The following is a 23,343-nucleotide window of genomic DNA, read 5'->3' as shown; positions in this document are numbered from 1 at the left end:
ACAACAGAGGATGAGATGGTTGGATTGCATTACTGACTCAATGGACATGAGTTTGAGTAAGCTCCAGGAGTTGGTGATGGACAGGGAAGCCTGGCATGCTGCAGTCCATGGGGTTGCAAAGAGTCAGACACGACTGAATGACTGAAATGAACTGAAGTAAACAAAAGTACTATTTCTCTAGTAGGATCTTCTGATGTTATTCAAAATGGAGGAAGCGTTAAAATCCTGGGGGAAAAGTACACGGAAACCTCAGATGATCCAGACTGTTATAAAGCTTCACATTGTTTAGATTCAGTTCAGTTCAGTCGCTCAGTCATGTCCGACTCTTTGCAACCCCATGAATGGCAGCACGCCAGGCCTCCCTGTCCATCACTAACTCCCGGAGTTCACTCAGACTCACGTCCATCAAATCAGTGATGCCATCCAGCCATCTCATCCTCTGTCGTCCCCTTCTTCTCCTGCCCTCAATCCCTCCCAGCATCAGAGTCTTTTCCAATGAGTCAACTCTTCACATGAGGTGGCCAAAGTACTGGAGTTTCAGCTTTAGCATCATTCCTTCCAAAGAAATCCCAGGGTTGATCTCCTTTAGAATGGACTAGTTGGATTTCCTTGCAGTCCAAGGGACTCTCAAGAGTCTTCTCCAACACCACAGTTCAAAAGCATCAATTCTTTGGTGCTCAGCCTTCTTCACAGTCCAACTCTCACATCCATACATGGCTACTGGAAAAACCATAGCCTTGACTAGATGGACCTTAGTCGGCAAAGTAATGTCTCTGCTTTTGAATATGCTATCTAGGTTGGTCATAACTTTTCTTCCAAGGAGTAAGCATCTTTTAATTTCATGGCTCCAAAAACCATCAATAATCTTGCTTGCTAAAAACACATACTAGAAAAATTTAGAAAATACATTTATTAAAAATTGCAACACTACCCCTCTGGAGTGCATTGTTCTGATAATTTCCATAGAAGAGAGCTTATACAAGTGTAAAGTCAGTAGTTACTTGGATAACTGGGAGGAATTCCATCCACTCTAATTTCACCTCTAATCTATAGAATATATTGGGAAATTAGGGAATTTGACAAAACCATTATAATTGAAAGTTTATAAACTAAAAATATATTATAAGGAATAAACCACAGATTTGACTACGTAAGAAGAAAAATAATGCTCACTACTTGGATCAGGATAACACTGAAAGTCATAAGACTTTCAGTCTCAAAGTTCCCCCAAAGCCTTCCCTTGGCATCAGGTATTAATACTAGGATCTCCCTTTCAACGTGATGAAACCCACTAACACAATATAAATATCAGGCAATGAAATCTACCTAGAATATCAATGATTGGAAATGTAATAATTTTTAACTAAAAGTGCTTAATACAGCATCTACTTGGATCCATAACACAATGTCTAAAAAATTCTTTGGGTGACAAGGAAAAAAAAATTCTCTTCCAATTCTTGTAACTTGTTCAGCGAGGAAATTAAAATGTTCTGGAAAACTTTTTGACAAATAGAAACTACAATTTCTACATTTTTTTTTTTACTTTAAGAAATAAATAAGTGAAAATCATATATTCTTCCTTGAATACCTAATCAACCTCATTCTGAAGATTTGGGCACCAGAGAAAAACGTGTGAATGGCTCATGGGTAGGCATAACCATTTACCACTGGCCTCTCTACTCCTGTGCTGGACCTGGTTACTATGACTGTATGGATACTGCCAGCAAATATTCAAGGAGTTGCCATGTCATTCTTAAGTCAGATATTTATAGACATCTGTGAAATTCAATTCTCTTCCTTTCTGGAATCAGGATAGCACTCAGTTACTATGGACCCTATAGTAGCACTAGCTGACCAAATTTAACCCCACCCCAACATTTTTACCTAGCATGGTCTCTTGTGCTAGACTTCAGTTCACATAAGTGCTTTCACCACTCTTCTGGCTCAGATTCCAATGAGATCCATTTTGGAGGTCATCACTGATCCAGGCACATTGATCCTGAAATACGTGGGAGGCACTGAGCTCGCAGGACTCTGTCTCCTTGGGACACACTGGTCCATACTATTCAGTCATGGAGATCATTAGTCATAGTCAGTGGCCCAGCCTCTTGGCTGATTAGCATAGCCAAGAGTATCACTGTCATTGGAGTTATATGATTCCCTAAGAGCAATGTCAGTAGTCTCAGGACATGACATTTCAGTCAATGATTGGAAATGTAGTAATTTTTAATTAAAAATGTTTAATATACCACCTACTTGGATCCACAGTACAAAGGTCTAGAAAATTCTTCTGATACTAGAATTGCTTACTGATTAAAAATTAAAATGCTTACTGATATTAGAATTCCCATTGGCCCTTGAGGATGGAAAACAGAATTATTCCCAATATTTTCCTTCATGGCATATATCAAGAAAAGAAGAAGCTCATCCATACAAAACCTAGTTTTTGGCCCACATCAACCTGTGGGAAAGTATAAATGTGGAAAGATGAAAGGTATACATGTCTATGTGTCAAAACTGCATAAGACAGGAAGATTTTCTGTGTATCTTTATGTAAAATATATGAATTTATTACTCCTCTAGGATATTTCTGGTGAAAGAAGAAAAAGCATAAAATCTTAAAAATAAAGGAGACAGAAGTTTCAGATATCTCAATGGATTATCAGTGCTAATAAAGTTGTATTAACTAACTATTCATCAACTCAGTGCAATTTTTATCATTTAAAAATAATAAATAATACAAAGAACAAATTTACTAAAATCAGCTGTTACCCTAGGAGTGCATTGTTTTGTTACTTCCCAGTTAAGAGAGCTAGCACAAGTGACAAAATCAGTACTTTATTGTGATGATATTTATGGAATTCTAATGTCATGTCCAATATACAAAGTACACATGAAATTAGAGAAGCTGCAAAACAGAGTTTTTTAATGGCATATTCAGCTATAGGAAGTTATAAGAATTCATAATAGACATTCCTTGATCATAAGATGAAAAGAAAATTATGTTCCAACTTTGATCACAGTAGAAAATATCTTTTTCTAAGATATTTGTCTCCAAATTTTCCCAGCACATTTGCTGAAAAATTATTAAAACTAAGATATCTCTTTTTTTTTTAATTTTTAATTTTTTTTAAATTTAAAAATCTTTAATTCTTACATGCGTTCCCAAACATGAACCCCCCTCCCACCTCCCTCCCCACAACATCTCTCTGGGTCATCCCCATGCACCAGCCCCAAGCAAGCTGCACCCTACGTCAGACATGGACTGGCGATTCAATTCTTACATGACAGTATACATGTTATAATTCCCATTCTCCCAAATCATCCCACCCTCTCCCTCTCCCTCTGAGTCCAAAAGTCTGGTATACACATCTGTGTCTTTTTTCCTGTCTTGCATACAGGGTCGTCATTGCCATCTTCCTAAATTCCATATATATGTGTTAGTATACTGTATTGGTGTTTTTCTTTCTGGCTTACTTCACTCTGTATAATTGGCTCCAGTTTCACCCATCTCATCAGAACTGATTCAAATGAATTCTTTTTAACGGCTGAGTAATACTCCATTGTGTATATGTACCACGATATCTCTTTAAACACATTAGAAACCCACTGAGAATATATCAAAGTGGCCAATGAAATTCAGGCAAAAAATCTAAGCATTTGACGTATAATCCTTTCACATCTAAAAATGTTTAATGTAGCATGTAGTTGAAGCCAGTATTCAAATTACACGAAATTGCTTGCTCTGTTTATAACAAAGAAACAACTGTCTAATTCTAGTGACTATGTTGGCAACAAATTAAAATATGTTGTGGAGATTTCATATACCTACTTTCAGTTGGGCTTCCTGTCTCAGATGGTAAGGAATTCGCCTACAATGCAGGAGACAAGAGTTCAATCCCTGAGTCAAGAAGATCCCCTGGAGAAGGGAATGGCTTCCCATTCCAGTATTCTTGCCTGGAGAATCCCATAGATAGAGGAGCCTGGCAGGCTACAGTTCATGGGGTTGCAAACTCTTCAAATTTACATACAACTGTCCTCCTTAATAGAAAATGAAAAGCAGAAGTTAGTAAGCTTGAATTTTGACAGGCCAAGCACACTGAAGACATCAATAATCACTCAGAATATTTTAGCAGCTCAGACAATGTATGAATGGTTCAAGTGTAGTTATAAAGATTTCTCATGGAACTCATTATTCAAGTAGTGATTACCCAGAGTTTATTTACTACAGGTTTGTAGATGCTGGCAGCCAAGTACCCAGAGTTAATCATATCATCCCTAATTGGTTGTTGATCAACTACTGTACAATTCACCTCCTCTAGCATATGTCAGCATCTTAGTTTCCCAATACCATACTCCTTGTTTGGGGTGCAGCACCTGCTGAGCAAACTGAATATCCCTCCACGTTTTTGCCTAGCATGCCCTGTGGACTGCACCTTAGCTCACATAAGCGACTTTGTCACTCATTTTGTTCTGATTCCAATGAGGTTCATTTTAAAAGCCATCATTTTTCCAGGTGCACTTATAAAAAGAAACTTTAGAATGAAACATGTAGTAGACACTGAGCTCTTAGGACTCTGTCTTCCTAGTGTGGACACACTGGTCCACACTATTCAACCATGGAGACCGGCGTCAATGGCGACCCCAAGGTTGACTAGCATAGCCAGAGCCCCACTGTCATTGGAGGATGACATTCCTATTATACTCCCTGAGAGGAATGTCGGTATCTTCAGGACAAAGTGCTTACCAGCATGAAAAATTCCCACTAACCCTTCAGGATGAGAGGTACAACTGTTCCTAAAGCTCTCCTTCATGTCAGATCTCAAGGGAATAAACTCATTCATATGAAACCAAGCTCTTGGTCCATCTTGAATTGTAGTAACAGAGTAAATATATATAAAGATGGGAAGTGATAATGTCCATTTATCAACCAAACAAAAGATGGAATGGTTCTCTGTGTACTTGTTATTCAGTTGCTCAGTCATGTCTGACTCTTTGCGACTCCATGGACTGCAGCCATGCCAGGCTTCCCTGTCCTTTACCATCTCCTAGAGTTTGGTCATCTCCTGGGGTTTACTTAGGTATTTTAAAGTTTTATTCCAAGCAAAGAAAGAACAAAAATTATTGAAATAAAAAAGACAGAAAACATGAATAACTCACCATATTATTAATGCCTCACAGTATTTGAATTAACAGAGTCTTAATAAAGCCATGTGAATTCCTGACTTCTTAAAAACAATAATAAAAACAATCCTGCAAAAATCCTATTGAAAATTGGGTTGTATTTCTGGAATATATTGTTTTGCCATTCCCAGATGCAAAAGCTGTTACCAATGACAAAATGGCACTTCCCTGGTGTGTTGGTGAGAATTCCAAGCAACAAAATGTGCCTTCCATTAAATATCACTTCCAATCTATAAAGCACAAGGAAAATCTCAGGATACTGAGAAAGAAAATCTTCTTAATATAATGATAAGTTTATACAATATTCACCATAGATAGTTACTGGACAGCAGAACAGATACACTCACTCTTCAGAGCATGGTAGTATACAGATTAAGTTTTTCAGTGAGTTCAATTCAGTTCAGTCACTCAGTTGTGTCTGACTCTTTGAGACCCCATGAATTGCAGCACGCCAGGCCTCCCTGTCTATCGCCAACACCCAGAGTTCACTCAGACTCATGTCCATCGAGTCAGTGATGCCATCCAGCTATCTCATCCTTTGTTGTCCCCTTCTCCTCCTTCCCCCAATCCCTCCCAGCATCAGAGTCTTTTCCAATGAGTCAACTCTTTTACAAGCCATTAGTTCAAAGTCTCCCAGTACACATGTCTCAGAACCATGCATTACAACCAGAATTGCTCTTATACACATATGAAACACATCGAGGGCAGAAGTCATGATATATATATACACATATATACATACACACATAAAAATGCAAGAATTTTATTATGATTTCACATCTAAAAATGTTTAATACAGCATATAATTGAAGCAGCAATCAAATGTATGTGAAACTGCTTCTTCACATAATGGGAGAAAAAAGAGATACAACTAAATGACAGTTGAAAACTTAAGACAGAGTTGGCAAGCAGATTAAAAATAGTATGAAGAGAGGGCAATCCTAAAATGGCGGAGGAATAGGACAGGGAGACCACTTTCTCCCCCACAAATTCATCCAAAGAACATTTCAACGCTGAGTAAATTCCACAAAACAACTTCTGAATGCTGGCAGAGGACATCAGGCACCCAGAAAAGCAGCCCAGTGTCTTCGAAAGGAGGTAGGAAAAAATATGAAAGATAATAGACAAAAGAGGTAGGGACCGAGGTCCGTCCCGGGAAGGGAGTCTGAAAAAGAGAGAAGTTTCCAAACACCAGGAAACACTCGCACTGCCGAGTCTGTGGCGAGCCTTGGAAGCAGAGGGCAACATAACAGGGAGGAGAAAGAAATAAATAATTAAAACCCACAGATTACGAGCCCAATGGTAGCTCCCCCAGTGGAGAAGCAGCGCAGATGCCTGCATCTGCCACTAGCAAGCAGGGGCTGGGCAGGGAGGTGTGGGCTGCATTTCCTTTTAAGGATTGGGCCTGAATGCCCCCAAGTGTACCCAGAGTGAACTAACTTGGGCTAGCAAACCAGACTGTGGGATAGATACCACGCGAAAAGCTCTAACATAAGACACCACCAGGACAGTGCACAGAACAAAGGACAGAACAGAATTAGCTGGCTGCAGACCATCCCCCTCCAGTGACAGGCAGCCAGAGCCAGAAGGGCCGGAAGGGGGCAATCGCAGCCCCAGAGAGACATTCACTACCAAACTGCAAACAGGCTTCTTTGCTAACTAAGACTTCTTGGGGCTCTGGACGGTCATCATCCGCCTGAGGAGGTGCGCCAGCTGTACACCCAGAAAACCGAGCAGCAGGGACGGGAGAGGCGATGAGTCGCAGTGACCGCACTCGCCAAACACCTGAGCTACTTGGACTAGGGAAGGGCGCAAAATGCAGGCCCAAATAGTCTGCACCTCTGAGGACTACCTGAGTGCCTGAGCCTGAGCGGCTAGACCTGGGAGATGCATGCAGCCCAGGGCCAGCCTCAAAGGTTCCTGGCGGAGCAACCTACAGGCTGAGCTGTGTGCACCGTGAGCGGGGGCAAGCCTAGCATTGCTGAGATACTGTGAGCACATGCTAGTGTTATTTGTTTGCAGCATCCCTCCTTCCCCACAGCGTGACTGAACAAATAAGCCTAAAAAAATGTCCACCACCACCCCTCTTATATCAGGGCGGAAATCAGACACTGAAGAGACCAGCAAACAGAAGAAGCTAAAACAGAGCGAACTGCCTTGGAAGTGACAGGTGCAATAGATTAAAACCCTGTCGTTAGTACCAACTACATAGGAAGGGGCCTATAGATCTTGAGAAATAGAAGCTGGACCAAAGAACTATCTGAAAATGAACTGACCCCACACTGCCCACAACAACACTAGAGAAAGTTCTAGATATATCTGTACTATTTTTATGATCATTATTTTGTTTTTTCTTTTTTTAAAACATTTAAAAATTTTTAAGTCCTCTATTGCTCCTTTAATTTTCACTTTTATAACCTACTACTACTTTTCAAAAAAAAGACCCTATTTTTAAAGCAAACTTCATTTTTTTTATTCTTGTGACTTTTTTTTTCTTCTTCTTCTCCTTTTCTTTAATATTGTATTTTGAAAATCCAGCCTCTACTCTAGATTTTTATTCTTCGCTTTTTGGTATTTGTTACCAATTTTGTACCATCAAAAACCCAACTATCAGTACCCATTTTTGCTTGAGAGCGAGTTTACTGGCTTGACTGCTCTCTCCTCCTTTGGACTCTCCTTTTTCTTCACCAGGTCGCCCGCCTCCTCCCTCCCCCTTCTCTTATCTACCCAACTCTGTGAATCTCTGTGTGTTCCAGACGGTGGAGAACACTTAGGGAACTGATTACTGGCTGGATCTGTCTCTCTCCTTTTCATTCCCCTCTTTTATCCTGCTGGTCACCTATGTCTCCTTCCTCCCTCTCCCCTTCTCTGTATAACTCCATCGTGAACATCTCTGAGCCGTCCAGACTGTGGAGTACACATAAGGAAGTGATTACTGGCTAGCTTGTTCTCTCCTCTTTTGATTCCACCTCCTCTCATTAGGGTCACCTCTAACTCACACCTCCTCTTCTCCATGTAACTCTGTGAACCTCTCCGGGTGTCCCTCAATGTGAAGAAACTTCTCATCTTTAACCTAGATATTTTATCAATGGTGCGGTATAGAAGGAGAAGTCTTGAGACTACTCTAAAGATAAAACTGAAAACCAGAAGCAGGAGGCTTAAGTCCAAATCCTGAGAACACCAGAGAACTCCTGACTCCAGGGAACATTAATCAATAGGAGCTCATCAAACACCTCCGTATCTACACTGAAACCAAGGACCACCCAAGGGCCAACAAGTTCCAGAGCAAGACATACCAGGCAAATTCTCCAGCAACACAGGAACACAGCCCTGAGCTCCAATATACAGGCAGCTCAAAGTTACTCCAAAACCACTGACATCTCATAACTCATTACTGGACACTTCATTGCACTCCAGAGAGAAGAAATCCAGCTCCACCCACCAGAACACCGACTCGAGCTTCCCTAACCAAGAAACCTTGACAAGCCACTGATACAACCCCACCCACATCAAGGAAACTCCATAATAAAGAAAACTCCACAAACTGCCAGAATACAGACAGGCCACCCTAAACAGAGCAATATAAACAAGATGAAGAGACAGAGGAATACCCAGCGGTAAAAGAACAGGATAAATGCCCACCAAACAAAACAAAAGAGGAAGAGATAGGGAATTTACCTGATAAAGAATTCCAAGTAATGATAGTGAAAATGATCCAAAATCTTGAAATCAAAATCGAATCACAGATAAATAGCCTGGAGACAAGGATTGAGAAGATGCAAGAAAGGTTTAACAAGGACCTAGAAGAAATAAAAAAAGAGTCAATATATAATGAATAATGCAATAAATGAGATCAGAAACACTCTGGAGGCAACAAATAGTAGAATAACTGAGGCAGAAGATAGGATTAGTGAAATAGAAGACAGAATGGTAGAAATAAATGAATCAGAGTGGAAAAAAGAAAAACGAACTAAAAGAAATGAGGACATTCTCAGAGACCTCCAGGACGATATGAAATGTTCCAACATTCAAATCATAGGAGTCCCAGAATAAGAAGACAAAAAGAAAGATCATGAGAAAATACTTGAGGAGATAATAGTTGAAAACTTCCCTAAAATGGGGAAGGAAATAATCTCCCAAGTACAGGAAACCCAGAGAGTCCCAAACAGGATAAACCCAAGGTGAAACACCCTAAGACACATATTTATTAAATTAAAAAAGATCAAACAGAAAGAACAAATATTAAAAGCAGCAAGGGAAAAATAACAAATAACATACAAGGGGATTCCCATAAGGATAACAGTGGATCTTTCAATAGAAGCTCTTTAGGCCAGGAGGGAATGGCAAGACATACTTAAAGTGATGAAAGAAAATAACCTACAGCCCAGATTACTGTACCCAGCAAGGATCTCATTCAAATATGAAGGAGAAATCAAAAGCTTTACAGACAAGCAAAAGCTGAGAGAATTCAGCACCACAAAACCAGCTCTCCAACAAATGCTAAAGGATATTCTCTAGACAGGAAACACAAAAAGGGTATATAAACCTGAACCCAAAACAATAAACTAAATGGCAACGGGATCATACTTATCAATAATTACCTTAACCATAAATGGGTTGAATGCCCAAACCAAAAGACAAAGACTGGCTGAATGGATACAAAAACAAGACCCCGGTATGTGTTGTCTACAAGAGACCCAGCTCAAAACAGGGGACACATACGGACTGAAAGTGAAGGGCTGGAAAAAGATATTCCACACAAATAAGAGACCAAAACAAAGCAGGAGTAGCAATACTCATATCAGATAAAATAGACTTTAAAACAAAGGCTGTGAAGAGACAAAGAAGGACACTACATAATGATCAAAGGATCAATCCAAGAAGAAGATAAAACAATTATAAATATATATGCACCCAACATAGGAGCACTGCAATATGTAAGACAAATGCTAACAAGTATGAAAGGGGAAATTAACAATAACACAATAATAGTGGGAGACCTGAATATCCCACTTACACCTATGGATAGATCAACTAAACAGAAAATGAACAAGGAATCACAAACTTTAAATGATACAATAGATCACTTAGACCTAATTGATATCTATAGGACATTTCACCCAAACACAATGAATTTCACCTTTTTCTCAACTGCTCACAGAAACTTCTCCAGGATAGATCACATCCTGGGCCATAAATCTAGCCTTGATAAATTCAAAATAATTGAAATCATTCCAAGCATCTTTTCTGACCACAATGCAGTAAGATTAGATATCAATTACAGGAGAAAAACTATTAAAAATTCCAACATATGGAGGCTGAACAACACGCTTCTGAATAGCCAACAAATCACAAAAGAAATCAAAAAAGAAATCAAAATATGCAAAGAAATGAATGAAAATGAAAACACAACAACCCAAAACATGTGGGACACTGTAAAGGCAGTGCTAAGGGGAAAATTCATAGCAATACAGGCATCCCTCAAGAAACAAGAAAAAAGTCAAATAAATAACCTAACTTTACACCTAAAGCAACTAGAAAAGGAAGAAATGGATAACTCCAAGGTTAGTAGAAGGAAAGAAATCTTAAAAATTAGGGCAGAAATAAATGCAAAAGAAACAAAAGAGACCATAGCAAAAATCAACGAAGCCAAAAGCTGGTTCTTTGAAAGGATAAATAAAATTGACAGACCATTAGCCAGACTCATCAAGAAACAAAGAGAGAAAAGTAAAATCAATAAAATTAGAAATGAAAATGGAGAAATCACAACAGACAACACAGAAATACAAAGGATCATAAGAGACTACTATCAGCAATTATATGCCAATAAAATGGACAACGTGGAAGAAATGGACAAATTCTTAGAAAAGCACAACTTTCCAAAACTGAATCAGGAAGAAATAGAAAATCTTAACAGATCCATCACAAGCACGGAAATTGAAACTGTAATCAGAAATCTTCCAGCAAACAAAAGCCCAGGTCCAGACAGCTTCACAGCTGAATTCTACCAACAATTTAGAGAAGAGCTAACACCTATCCTACGCAAACTCTTCCAGAAAATTGCAGAGGAAGGTAAACTTCCAAACTCATTCTATGAGGCTACCATCACCCTAACACCAAAACCTGACAAAGATGCCACAAAAAAGAAAACTACAGGCCAATATCACTGATGAACATACATGCAAAAATCCTTAACAGAATTCTAGCAGTCAGAATCAACAACACATTAAAAAGATCATACACCATGACCAAGTGGGCTTTATCTCAGGGATGCAAGGATTCTTCAACATCCACAAATCAATCGATGTAATTCACCACATTAACAAATGGAAAAATAAAAACCATATGATTATCTCAATAGATACAGAGAAGGCCTTTGACAAAATTCAACATCAATTTATGATAAAAACTCTCCAGAAAGCAGGAATAGAAGGAACATACCTCAAAATAATAAAAGCCATACAGGACAAACCCAAAGCAAACATTATCCTCAATGGCGAAAAATTGAAAGCATTTCCCCTAAAGTCAGGAACAAGTCAAGGGTGCCCACTTTCACTGCTACTATTCAACATAGTTCTGGAAGTTTTGGCCACAGCAATCAGAGCAGAAAAAGGAATCCAAATTGGAAAAGAAGAAGTAAAACTCTCACTGTTTGCAGATGACATGATCCTCTACATAGAAAACCCTAAAGACCCCACCAGAAAACGAGAATTAATCAATGAATATAGTAAAGTTGCAGGATATACAATCAACACACAGAAATCCCTTGCATTCCTATTCATTAATAATGAGAAAGTAGAAGAAGAAATTAAGGAAACAATTCCATTCACCATTGCAGTGAAAAGAGTAAAATACTTAGGAATAATCTACCTAAAGAAACTAAAGACCTATATATAAAAAACTATAAAACACTGGTGAAAGAAATCAAAGAGGACACTAATAGATGGAGAAATATACCGTGTTCATGGATCGGAAGAATCAATATAGTGAAAACGAGTATACTACCCACAGCAATCTACAGATTCAATGCAATCCCTACCAAGCTACCAGCGGTACTTTTCACAGAGCTAGAACAAATAATTTCACAATTTGTATGGAAATACAAAAAACCTCAATAGTCAAAGCAATCTTGAGAAAGAAGAATGGAACTGGAGGAATCAACTTGCCTGACTTCAGGCTCTACTACAAAGCCAAAGTCATCAAGACAGTATGGTACTGGCACAAAGACAGAAATATAGATCAATGGAACAAAATAGAAAGCCCAGAGATAAATCCACGCACCTATGGACACCTCATCTTTGACAAAGGAGGCAAGAATATACAATGGATTAAAGACAATCTCTTTAACAAGTGGTGCTGGGAAAACTGGTCAACCACTTCTAAAAGAATGAAACTAGATCACTTTCTAACACCATACACAAAAATAAACTAAAATGGATTAAAGATCTAAACGTAAGACCAGAAACTATAAAAGTCCCAGAGGAGAACATAGGCAAAACACTCTCCGACATAAATCACAGCAGGATCCTCTATGACCCACCTTCCAGAATATTGGAAATAACAGCAAAAATAAAAAAAAATGGGACCTAATTAAACTTAAAAGCTTCTGCACAACAAAGGAAACTATAAGCAAGGTGAAAAGACAGCCTTCAGAATGGGAGAAAATAATAGCAAATGAAGCAACTGACAAAGGGCTAATCTCAAAAATATACAAGCAACTCCTGCAGCTCAATTCCAGAAAAATAAATGACCCAATCAAAAAATGGGCCTAAAAACCAAATAGACATTTCTCCAAAGAAGACATACAGATGGCTAACAAACACATGAAAAGATGCTCAACATCACGCATCATCAGAGAAATGCAAATCAAGACCACAATGAGGTACCATTTCACACCAGTCAGAATGGCTGCGATTCAAAAGTCTACAAGCAATAAATGCTGGAGAGGGTGTGGAGAAAAGGGAACCCTCTTACACTGTTGGTGGGAATGCAAACTAGTACAGCCACTATGGAGAACAGTGTGGAGATTCCTTAAAAAACTACCAATAGAACTGCCTTATGACCCAGCAATCCCACTGCTGGGCATTCACACCGAGGAAATCAGAATTGAAAGAGACATGTGTACCCCAATGTTCATCGCAGCACTGTTTATAATAGCCAGGACATGGAAACAACCTAGATGTCCATCAGCAGATGAATGGGTAAGAAAGCTGTGGTACATATACACAATGGAGTATTACTCGGCCATTAAAAAGAATACACTTGAATCAGTTCTAATGAGGTGGATGAAACTGGAGCCGATTATAGAGTGAAGTAAGCCAGAAAGAAAAACACCAATTCAGTATACTATGGCAGAAAGTGAAGAGGAACTAAAAAGCCTCTTGATGAAAGTGAAAGAGGAGAATGAAAAAGTTGGCTTAAAGCTCAACATTCAGAAAACGAAGGTCATGGCAACGAAGGTCCCATCACGTCATGGCAAATAGATGGGGCACCAGTGGAAACAATGTCAGACTTTGTTTTTTTGGGCTCAAAAATCACTGCAGATGGTGACTGCAGCCATGCAATTAAAAGACGCTTACTCCTTGGAAGAAAAGTTATGACCAACCGAGATAGTATATTCAAAAGCAGAGATATTACTTTGCTGACTAAGGTCCATCTAGTCAAGGCTATGGTTTTTCCAGTAGTCATGTATGGATGTGAGAGTTGGACTGTGAAGAAGGCTGAGTGCTGAAGAATTGATGCTTTTGAACTGTGGTGTTGGAGAAGACTCTTGAGAGTCCCTTGGACTGCAAGGAGATCCAACCAGTCCATTCTGAAGATCAGCCCTGGGATTTCTTTGGAGGGAAGGATGCTAAAGCTGAAACTCCAGTACTTTGGACACGTCATGCGAAGAGTTGACTCATTGGAAAAGACTCTGATGCTGGGAGGGATTGGGGGCAGGAGGAGAAGGGGACGGCAGAGGATGAGATGGCTGGATGGCATCACTGACTCAATGGACGTGAGCATGAGTGAACTCCGGGAGTTGGTGATGGACAGGCAGGCCTGGCGTGCTGCGATTCATAGGGTCGCAAAGCATCGGACACAACTGATCGACTGAACTGAACTGAACACATATATATGGAATTTAGAATGATGGTAATGATAACCCTGTATGCGAGACAGCAAAAGAGACACAGATGTATCAGTTCAGTTCAGTCGCTCAGTCGTGTCCGACTCTTTGCGACCCCATGAATCGCGGATGATTTTGGAGAATGGCATTGAAACATGTATAATATCATATATGAAATGCATCGCCAGTCCAGGTTCGATGGTTGGGGCTGGTGCACTGGGACGACCCAGAGGGAAGGTACGGGGAAGGAGGAGGGAGGGGCGTTCAGGATGGGAACACGTGTATACCTGTGGCAGATTCATGTTGATGTATGGCAAAACCAATACAATATTTTAAAGTAATTAACCTCCAATCAAAATAAATAAATTTATATTAAAAATACTATGAAGATATTCCAAAATACAATATCTACGCTTCAATTTCCATGTAATTGTTTCATTTAATATAGAGGTGAAGAATAAAACTCTTTGATCTCTTTGAATTTTGACCATCTAATTGCCCTAAAGAGACTGTCATTCAGAAGATTCCAGCAGCTCAGACAAACGTGTAGGCATAACTTTACCCCACATTTTCAGCACTCACGTGCTGGTTCTCTGGAGTCTAGTGCTGCCAAATGAGCACTCAAGAGAGTTTCAATATTATCCCAACAGTGTAGAAGTACAGCCCTCTGCCTAATTCAGTTTATCAAACACATGCACGTTGGTGCACTTTCAAATACAACAGTCTCTACTGATACCTCACAGATGAAAAAACTCAACTCTCCTTCCATATATTTTGTACAAGGTGGGTTCTGGTCCTCAGCTTCACAGAATTGATTGGATCACTCATTTTATTCAGATTTTCTGAATAAAAAAATTATTCGGTCATCAATCCAGGCACATTACTAAAGGGGTATTTCGAACCTCAGTTCAACAACAGACCAGGTATTCAGGAGTACATCACCCACAGACATACTGACCTACCATATTCAGTCTTGGAGACCATATACTTCCCAAGGCTCCAAGGCTGACCAGAATAGTCAAAGACTTACCATTATTGACCCCTAATATTGACCTCAATATTATATGACCTCTAAGAATAGAGTATTTTCAGGACAAAATGTTTACCAGCTTGAGAACGAACCTCAAAGATTAAAAGGCTAACTTATTCTCAATCCTGTCCTTTATGTTGCTTCCCTTTCATATGAAACTCAGTACTAGATCCATGCTACTTGAAAGAACAAAGTAAAATGTAGAAAGATAAGAGGTAAATGTGTCCACTGGTCTACTAGATACAAAATCGTAGAGTTCACAAATGTACCCTCATTTGAAATAAAATAATGTCTTTGTCTCCTAAAATGTTTCTGATGTTATTCCAACATTATGTTAATCTCTACCCTCCATCAGAGCAAATACTGTCTAGTATTTTCTGCCACCAAATCAGATGTTTATAGGCTACTGTAAAATTTGTCAAAGTTATTTGTTAACTTTAACCATGGTAGTCACTATTGATATTACTTGACCAACTGAACTCCCTCCATAGCCTAGTATAGTCCCTTGTGCTGGACCTCACCTCACAGAAGTAATTTTGTCAGTCATTTTATTCAGATTCCTCTGAGACCCACTTTGAACTCATCATCAATACAGGTACATTTGTAGTAGGACAGTAAGTTATGTAGCAGAGACTGAGCACTCAGGATTCCAACACCCTCAGACACAACGATCAGCAGTTTTAAATGATGGAGACTACGTCATCACAGTCAATGATCTAGTATCAGTTAACTGGCTTGGCCAGAGTTTTATTATCATTGGAATGTTACAACACTCTAATGTCAGTATTCTCAGGACAAAATGCTTACCAGTGTGAGAGTCTCCAATGAACTGTGAGGTTTGATTGGCAGATTTAGTCAGATATTCTCCATCATTTCACTTCTCAAGGTGAAACAAATATAATTCTTTCATAAGAAATCAAGTGTGATTCTAAATTGAACTATAAAAATAGAGGAAAAGTGAAATTTTGGGGTAACAATTTCACTGATCAACTGGCCTAGGAATCCCTATACTGCAGGGATTCTCCTTAAGTCTTGAAAATCTCTAGACTAGATAATCTCTTTCTAGACTAGAGAATCTCCCTCTGTACCTAAGACGGCTAAAAGCCAGGTGACATAGATCAGGTCACACCATGAAACTGAGCTGCCTGAACTAACAGAAACTATTCATTTCTGTATGTAGAATCTCTCTTACTCCAGAGAGAGAATTCAGTGTAGAAAAAACCTTCTAACATCTTACACATGACTAGTAGGAGCTACATGAAGACTGAGCAAAATCAAAGAAACCAAGGGACCAAAACAGCAGCAAATCAGCTCTGACAACTGGACTGCAAACAAAACCACAAACTAGAAAGATGTAAGACATTGAATTAAACCAAAACAGGGTTTAAGAACTAAAATAAAAATTGTCATAAAAATCAAGTAATTTAATATAAAAACTGCCCAACAGAGCTACAACTAGAGACTATCATACTAAATAAAGTTAAGTCAGAAAGAGATAGACAAGTAGAATATATCACCTACATGTGGAATTGAAATAAGGCACAAATGAATCTATCTACAAAACAGAAAGACACGCACAGATATAGACAACAAACTTGTGGCTTCCAAGGGGAAGGAGAGGAGGGAAAGGGATGAACTGGGAGTTTGGGGTTGGTAGACGCAAACTACTATATTTGGAATTGATAGACAAGGTCCTAAATGTATAACACAGGAAATGATATTCAATATTCTGTGATTAATCATAATGGCAAGAATATAAAAATGTATATACGTGTATAACTTGAGTCACTCTGCTATATAAAGAAATTGGCACAACATTATTTATCAACTATACTACAATAAAAAACTTCCAGATAGAAATGAAAAGATGACCCATTACAGAAAAAAGTAATCATGAAAAGAATGTGAATAGAAAATCAATGAAAGAAATAAAAGATGAAACAATAGTTATCAGAATAAATAATAAAATATTTATGAAAAATTTGAAGTGTGAATATAAAATATCTTTAAAAAGTGAAAATGAAGACAAACCTCCAGTAAATAACAATGTAAATTAAATAAATGAAATGAAAATGGAATTGTATAATAAGGAAAGTTTACCAGACAGGGTCATTATTAGAGAGCACAAAACATGGAAGATACTAAGTGAAATGCGTGCAGATCAAAAGATTAAAAAAATTTAAAAACAAAAAATGAAATCAAATCCCACAAAGGATCTGTGTGAAAAAATAAGATACTTAGATATTAAATAACTCATTAAAAAGGATACTAATAAATTAAGGTTGCTGCTGTTGTTCAGTTGCCTCGTCATGTAACTCTTTGCGACCCCATGGACTGTATGTAGCACACCAGGCCTTCATGCCCCTCACCATCTCCTGGAGTTTGCCCAAGTTCATGTTCATTGCATTGGTGATGCCATCCAGCCATCTCATCCTCTGATGCCCTCTTCTCCTCTGCCCTCAATCTTTCCTCAAATCAGGGACTTTTCTAATGAGTTGCCTATTCACATCAGATGGCCAAAATACTGAAGCTTCAGCTTGAGTATCAGTCTTTCCAGTGAATATGCAGGGTTGATCTCCCTTAAGATTGACTGGTTTGATCTCCTTGATGTCCAAGGAATTTCAGGAGTCTTTTCTAGCACAACAGTTTGAAGGCATCGATTTTTTGGCATTTTGCCTTCTTTACAATACAGTTCTCACAACCGTACATGACAACTAAGAGAAGGGAATGGTAAACCACTCCAGGATACTTGCCTCATGAACTGTATAAAAAGCCAAAAAGATATGACACCAAAAGATGAGTACCTCAAGTCTGAAGGTGTCCAATATACTACTGGGGAAGAGTGGAGGAGAACTGCTCCAGAATGAACAGCCTCAGAATGAATGAAGCAGCTGGGCCAAAGTGGATATGCTGCTCAGTTGTGGGTGTGTCTGGTGATGAAAGTAAAATTTGATGCTGCAAAGAACAGTATTGCATAGGGACCTGGAATGTTAGGCCCATGGATCAGGGGAAATTTGATGTGGTCAAGCAGGAGACGGTAAGAATAAACATCAATATCTTAGCAATCAGTGAACTAAAATGGATAGGAATAGGCAAACTCAATTCAGATGACCATTATATCTGCCACTGTGGGCAAGAATCCCATAAAAGAAATGGAGTGGCCCTCATAATCAATGAAAGAGTCCAAAATACAGTACTTGGGTGCAACCTCCAAAATGACAGAAACATCCTGATTTGTTTCCAAGGCAAGCCATTCAACATTATAGTAATCGAAGTCTATACCCTTACCACGGATGCAGAGGAAGCTGACTGACCAATTCAATGAAGACCTGGAAGACCTCCTAGAACTAATACTTTAAAAAGATATTTTATTCATCATCAGGGATTAGAATGCCAAAGTAGGAAGCCAAGAGACACCTGGAGTAGTAACAGGTAAGTTTGCCTTTGGAGAACAAAACGAAGCAGGACAAAGCCTAACTGAATTCTGCCAAGAAAATGCACTAGTCATAGAAAATACCCTTTTTCAACAACACAAGAGATGACTTTACACATGGACATCAGTTCAGTTCAGGCGCTCAGTCGTGTCTGGCTCTTTGTGACCCCATGGACTGCAGCATGCCAGGCTTCCCTGTCTATCACCAAATCCCAGAGTTTACTCAAGCTCATGTCCATTGAGTCGGTGATGCCATCCAACAGTCTCATCCTCTGTCATCCCCTTCTTCTTCTGCCTTCAATCTTTCCCAGCATCAGGGTCTTTTCAAATGAGTCAGTTCTTCACATCAAGTAGCTCAAGTATTGGAGTTTCAGCTTCAGCATCAGTGAATATTCAGGACTGATTTCCTTTAGGATGGACTGGCTAGATCTCTTTGCAGTCCAAGGGACTCTCAAGAGTCTTCTCCAACACCACTGTTCAAAAGCATCAATTCTTCAGTGCTCAGCTTTCTTTATGTCCAACTCTCACATCCATATATGATCACTGGAAAAACCATAGCTTTGATTAGATGGACCTTTGTTGGCAAAGTAATGTCTTTGCTTTTTAATACACTGTCTAGGTTAGTCATAGCTTTTCTTCCAAGGACCAAGCGGCTTTTAATTTCATGGCTGCAGTCACCATCTGCAGTGATTTTAGAGTCCCCCAAAATAAAGTCTGTCATTGTTTCCACTGTTTCCCCATCAATTTGCCATGAAGTGATGGGACCCAATGCCAGTATCTTAGTTTTCTGAATGTTGAGTTTTAAGTCTACTTTTTCACTTTCCTCTTTCATTTTCATCAAGAGGCTCTTCAGCTCTTTGTTGCCTGCCATAAGGGTGGTGTCATCTGCATATCGGAGGTTATTGATATTTCTCCCAGCAATCTTGGTTCCAGCATGTGCTACATCCAGCCCAGTGTTTCTCATGATGTACTCTGCATATAAGTTAAATAAGCAGGGTGACAATATACAGCCTTTAATCCTTTCCCTATTTAGAACCAGTCTGTTGTTCCATGTCCAGTTCTAACTGTTGCTTCCTGACCTGCATACAGATTTCTCAAGAGGCAGGTCAGGTGGTCTGGTATTCCCATCTCTTTCAGAATTTTCCACAGTGTATTGTGACCCACATAGTCAAAGGCTTTGCCATAGTCAATAAAGCAGTGGAAGATGTTTTTCTGGAACTCTCTTGCTTTTTCCATGATCTAACGGATGTTGCCAATTTGATCTCTGGTTCCTCTGCCTTTTCTAAAACCAGCTTGAACATCTGGAAGTTCATGGTTCACATACTGTTGAAGCCTGGCTTGGAGAATTTTGAGCATTACTTTACTAGTGTGTGAGATGAGTGCAATTGGGCAGTAGTTTGAGCATTCTTTGGCATTGCCTTTCTTAGGGATTGGAATGAAAACTGACCTTTTCCAGTTGTGGCCACCAAATGGTAGATATTGAAATCAGATTGATTATATTCTTTGTAGCCAAAGATGGAGAAACTATATACAGCCAGCAAAAACAAGACCTGGAACTGACTGTGGCTCAGATCATCAGCTTCTAATAGCAAAATTCAGGCTTAAACTAAAGAAAACTGGGAAAAACACTAGGCCAGCCAGGTATGACATAAATCAAATCCTGTATGAATTCACAGTAGAGGTAACAAATAGATTCAAAGGACTAGATCTAGTTAAATAGTGTGTCTGAAGAACTATGGATAGAGGTCTGCTGTTGTTCAGTCACTCAGTCATGTCTGACTCTTTGTGATCCATGGACTACAGCATGCCAGGCCTCCCTGTCCATCACTAACTCCAGGAGTTTACTCAGTCTCATGTCCATTGAGTTGGTGATGCCATCCAACCATCTCATCCTCTGTCACCCCCTTCTCCTCCTGCCTTCATCTTTCCCAGCATCAGGGTCTTTTCAGATAAATCAGTTCTTTGCATCAGGTGGCCAAAGTATTGGAGTTTCAGCATCAGTGTCAGTCCTTCCAATGAATATTCAGGATTGATTTTCTTTAGAATTGACTGGTTTGATCTTCTTGCAGTCCAAGAGACTCTCTAGAGTCCATAGTATTGCACAATTAAGGTTAAACATACAAAAATAGTAGTACAAACATATGAAACAGTGAATTCACAATTTAAAAAATTTCTACAGTTAAAAAAGGCATCTAGGAACAGAATGCAAAAAAAAAAATGTTCAATTATATAACATTTTGGATAAACATGAAGGCAAAAAAAGAAAGAGATGTACCTGACAAGAGGACTAAGAAACATTTAGGTGTAATTTATTATTTTAAAAAAATATTTAAATTGGCAAAAATTCTTGGTTTAAAACGGTCAATTCAATACGTAAAAAAAAAACATGAACTGTGATATTATAAGGTCACATACAACACAAATAAGGGTCAATAAAAGACACATCAATACAGAGTCTTTTAAAATTCTTGCAGCACACCAATTAAAAATGAGAAAGGAGGGCTCTGAAAATTTTTTATAAAGCACTTGACTGAAAACAATGGCAACTATATCACAACATAACACATATGACAAAAAGTGAAGAAAACAAGTAGGAAAAGAAAAAGATGAATAAATAACCAAAAATTCATAATCCTGATTTACAGAGCTAAAATAAAAATGTTCAACGAGCCACATAAAAAAAGAAAAGAAAATGTACAGTACCATACCATAGAAAGTCTATACACAACCTGGGGATGGCTACATTAGCTAGGTAAGTACTCAGAACAAGATTGCTTCTAAGCCTAAGGCAAAGATAAAAGTCCTTCACTTGGACCACATAGAGACAGAAAGGAAACTGAGCCTATCAAATGCCCAAAGTTGTAAGGTGAGACACCTAAAACAACTGAGTAAATTGATGTGGAGGCTTGCAACTTTCAAAAGCCTGTCCCATCAGTGCCCATACTTTAGCAAACCAAGAGCTCTTCTAGGACCATGGTGACATCCACAGTCACCAAAACTCCAGAACCTTGCAAATTCATAAACCAGGAATATCACTGCCAACCCCAGAGACACCATGAGACCCAGGTCCTCAAGGAACAATGTGACACCCACAGCCATTCCACAACATAACCCAGCAAACAGCTGCAAGCTCTGAATCCAACATGACTTCTATGGCCTGAGGCCAGGCATTTCAGGGACCACAGGTTTGATGCACCAGCTGGTGGCATGACAAAATGACTCCCATACCAGACAGCCTCTCCTTGGAAACTGACTCCCCTGTTTCCACAGGATCCAGCCTAATGACCTCCAGGAAGAGCTCCAAACCTCAGAGAAGGCTAGGTGGGCTGGGTATAGAAATGACCCTGTAATGTCCCAAGGAATATCTTTACATTGTCAACACAGGGAGAACCTGGCCAGATGTGGATAAAACAAACACCCCGCATCATAATTGGCTTCCATGCCAAAACATGATACAATGCCTTGATGCCAACCACTTGCTGCCACAAAGATCCACCACAAAGCAAGTCAATCCAAGGAGAAGCCAACTGGGGGATGGGTACATGAATCTGCACCCTCAGTGCTTCCTGAAACTGGCTTAAAATGCACCTGAAGGCAACCCAAAGAGTTCAAGGAACCCTACGGACTTGCCAATTCATCCACAAAGCATTTCACCCAGGGGTTCATGCACAATTCCTAGTGCATTTCTCACTTTCTTTGCCATTCTCTGTCCCTAGTATCTGCCCACCTCAGGGCAAAGTGCCAGACCCTCTCCTCTACAGAGAATTTTGATTTCCTCAAAAATTCTGTTAGACATTTTCCAGGCCCAACGTCTCAAGCCCAGTAGCCGTCCCCACTCCCCCACACCACCCCTCCCCGCCACACACACACACAAGGGGGATGTGATCTAAGGAGGGGCTGTCAGCTTGGCCCACATCCCAGGGGTGGTGGTCTGTTGAATTCCTAAGAGCATCAGGAAGAACCTTCTAACATTCATCTCATGTCCTCATAGAACATGACAGAGAAGCAGGGCTCCTGCTCTGACCCTGTCTGTAAAGATGTAGATGCCCTCCAGGGACCTGGCAGAGGCCTGAAGGACCCAATGGCAGGCCAGAGGCCCCCAAAGGCTCCCACTTCCTTTTCCACCTGCACTCTCGCCTGTGGAAGAACACAGCTCTGGCTAGCCTCATGCATCCAGGGATCCCCCAGGGATGGGAGTTCCAGACCTTCTCCCAAAGGCTCCTCTACCTACAAGAAAGTCATCACCCTCAACTGGCACAAAGTAGCTGCTGATGGCCAAAGGGGCAAATGCAATGGGATACCCTGTCTACGTTCCCTGTGGGAGCCACATTCAGGATCCCAGTTCCGATGAGGAGACAGTAGAGGCTTTTCACATTCATTTTATTTAGATTTCCAAGGTATGCCTTGGAGTCATCATCAGTTTAAGCACGTGCTCAGATTCTGGACCTATGGCCTCCACCCTGAGATGGCCTGGGAACTCAATCACATCAGCATTCAGGACCCATCAGAGCCCAGTCATGGGCGAGGTAGTGCAGTCAAGCCTCAGGCCATCAGAGCTCACATGTCCCAGGGAAAGCCCAGAATGTG

The 23,343-nt window shown here is 39.8% G+C and overlaps 1 protein-coding gene across 17 annotated transcripts in view; it reads right to left on the bottom strand.

Moving 5' to 3' along the window:
- The window catches only part of LOC102188534, a 147,744-nt gene that overhangs the window by 12,040 nt on the left and 112,361 nt on the right, over positions 1–23,343 (bottom strand). For 12 of the 17 annotated variants that reach the window (XR_001919885.1, XR_001919884.1, XR_001919887.1 and 9 more), the window contains one exon: positions 3,833–4,041. The exons of 1 other annotated variant lie outside the window; for it this stretch is intronic. The gene's annotated coding sequence lies outside the window, so the exon portion shown is untranslated. Of the gene's footprint in view, positions 1–3,828; positions 4,042–8,939; positions 8,985–16,130; positions 16,262–23,343 lie in introns of those variants that run through there. 4 more of the 17 variants (XR_001919883.1, XR_001919891.1, XR_001919890.1 and 1 more) reach the window with 4 other exon arrangements.

The sequence above is a fragment of the Capra hircus genome, chromosome 21, assembly GCF_001704415.2.
Source record: "Capra hircus breed San Clemente chromosome 21, ASM170441v1, whole genome shotgun sequence".
NCBI classification, from domain to species: Eukaryota; Metazoa; Chordata; class Mammalia; order Artiodactyla; family Bovidae; genus Capra; species Capra hircus.
This window is presented reverse-complemented; position numbering and strand designations above follow the sequence as displayed.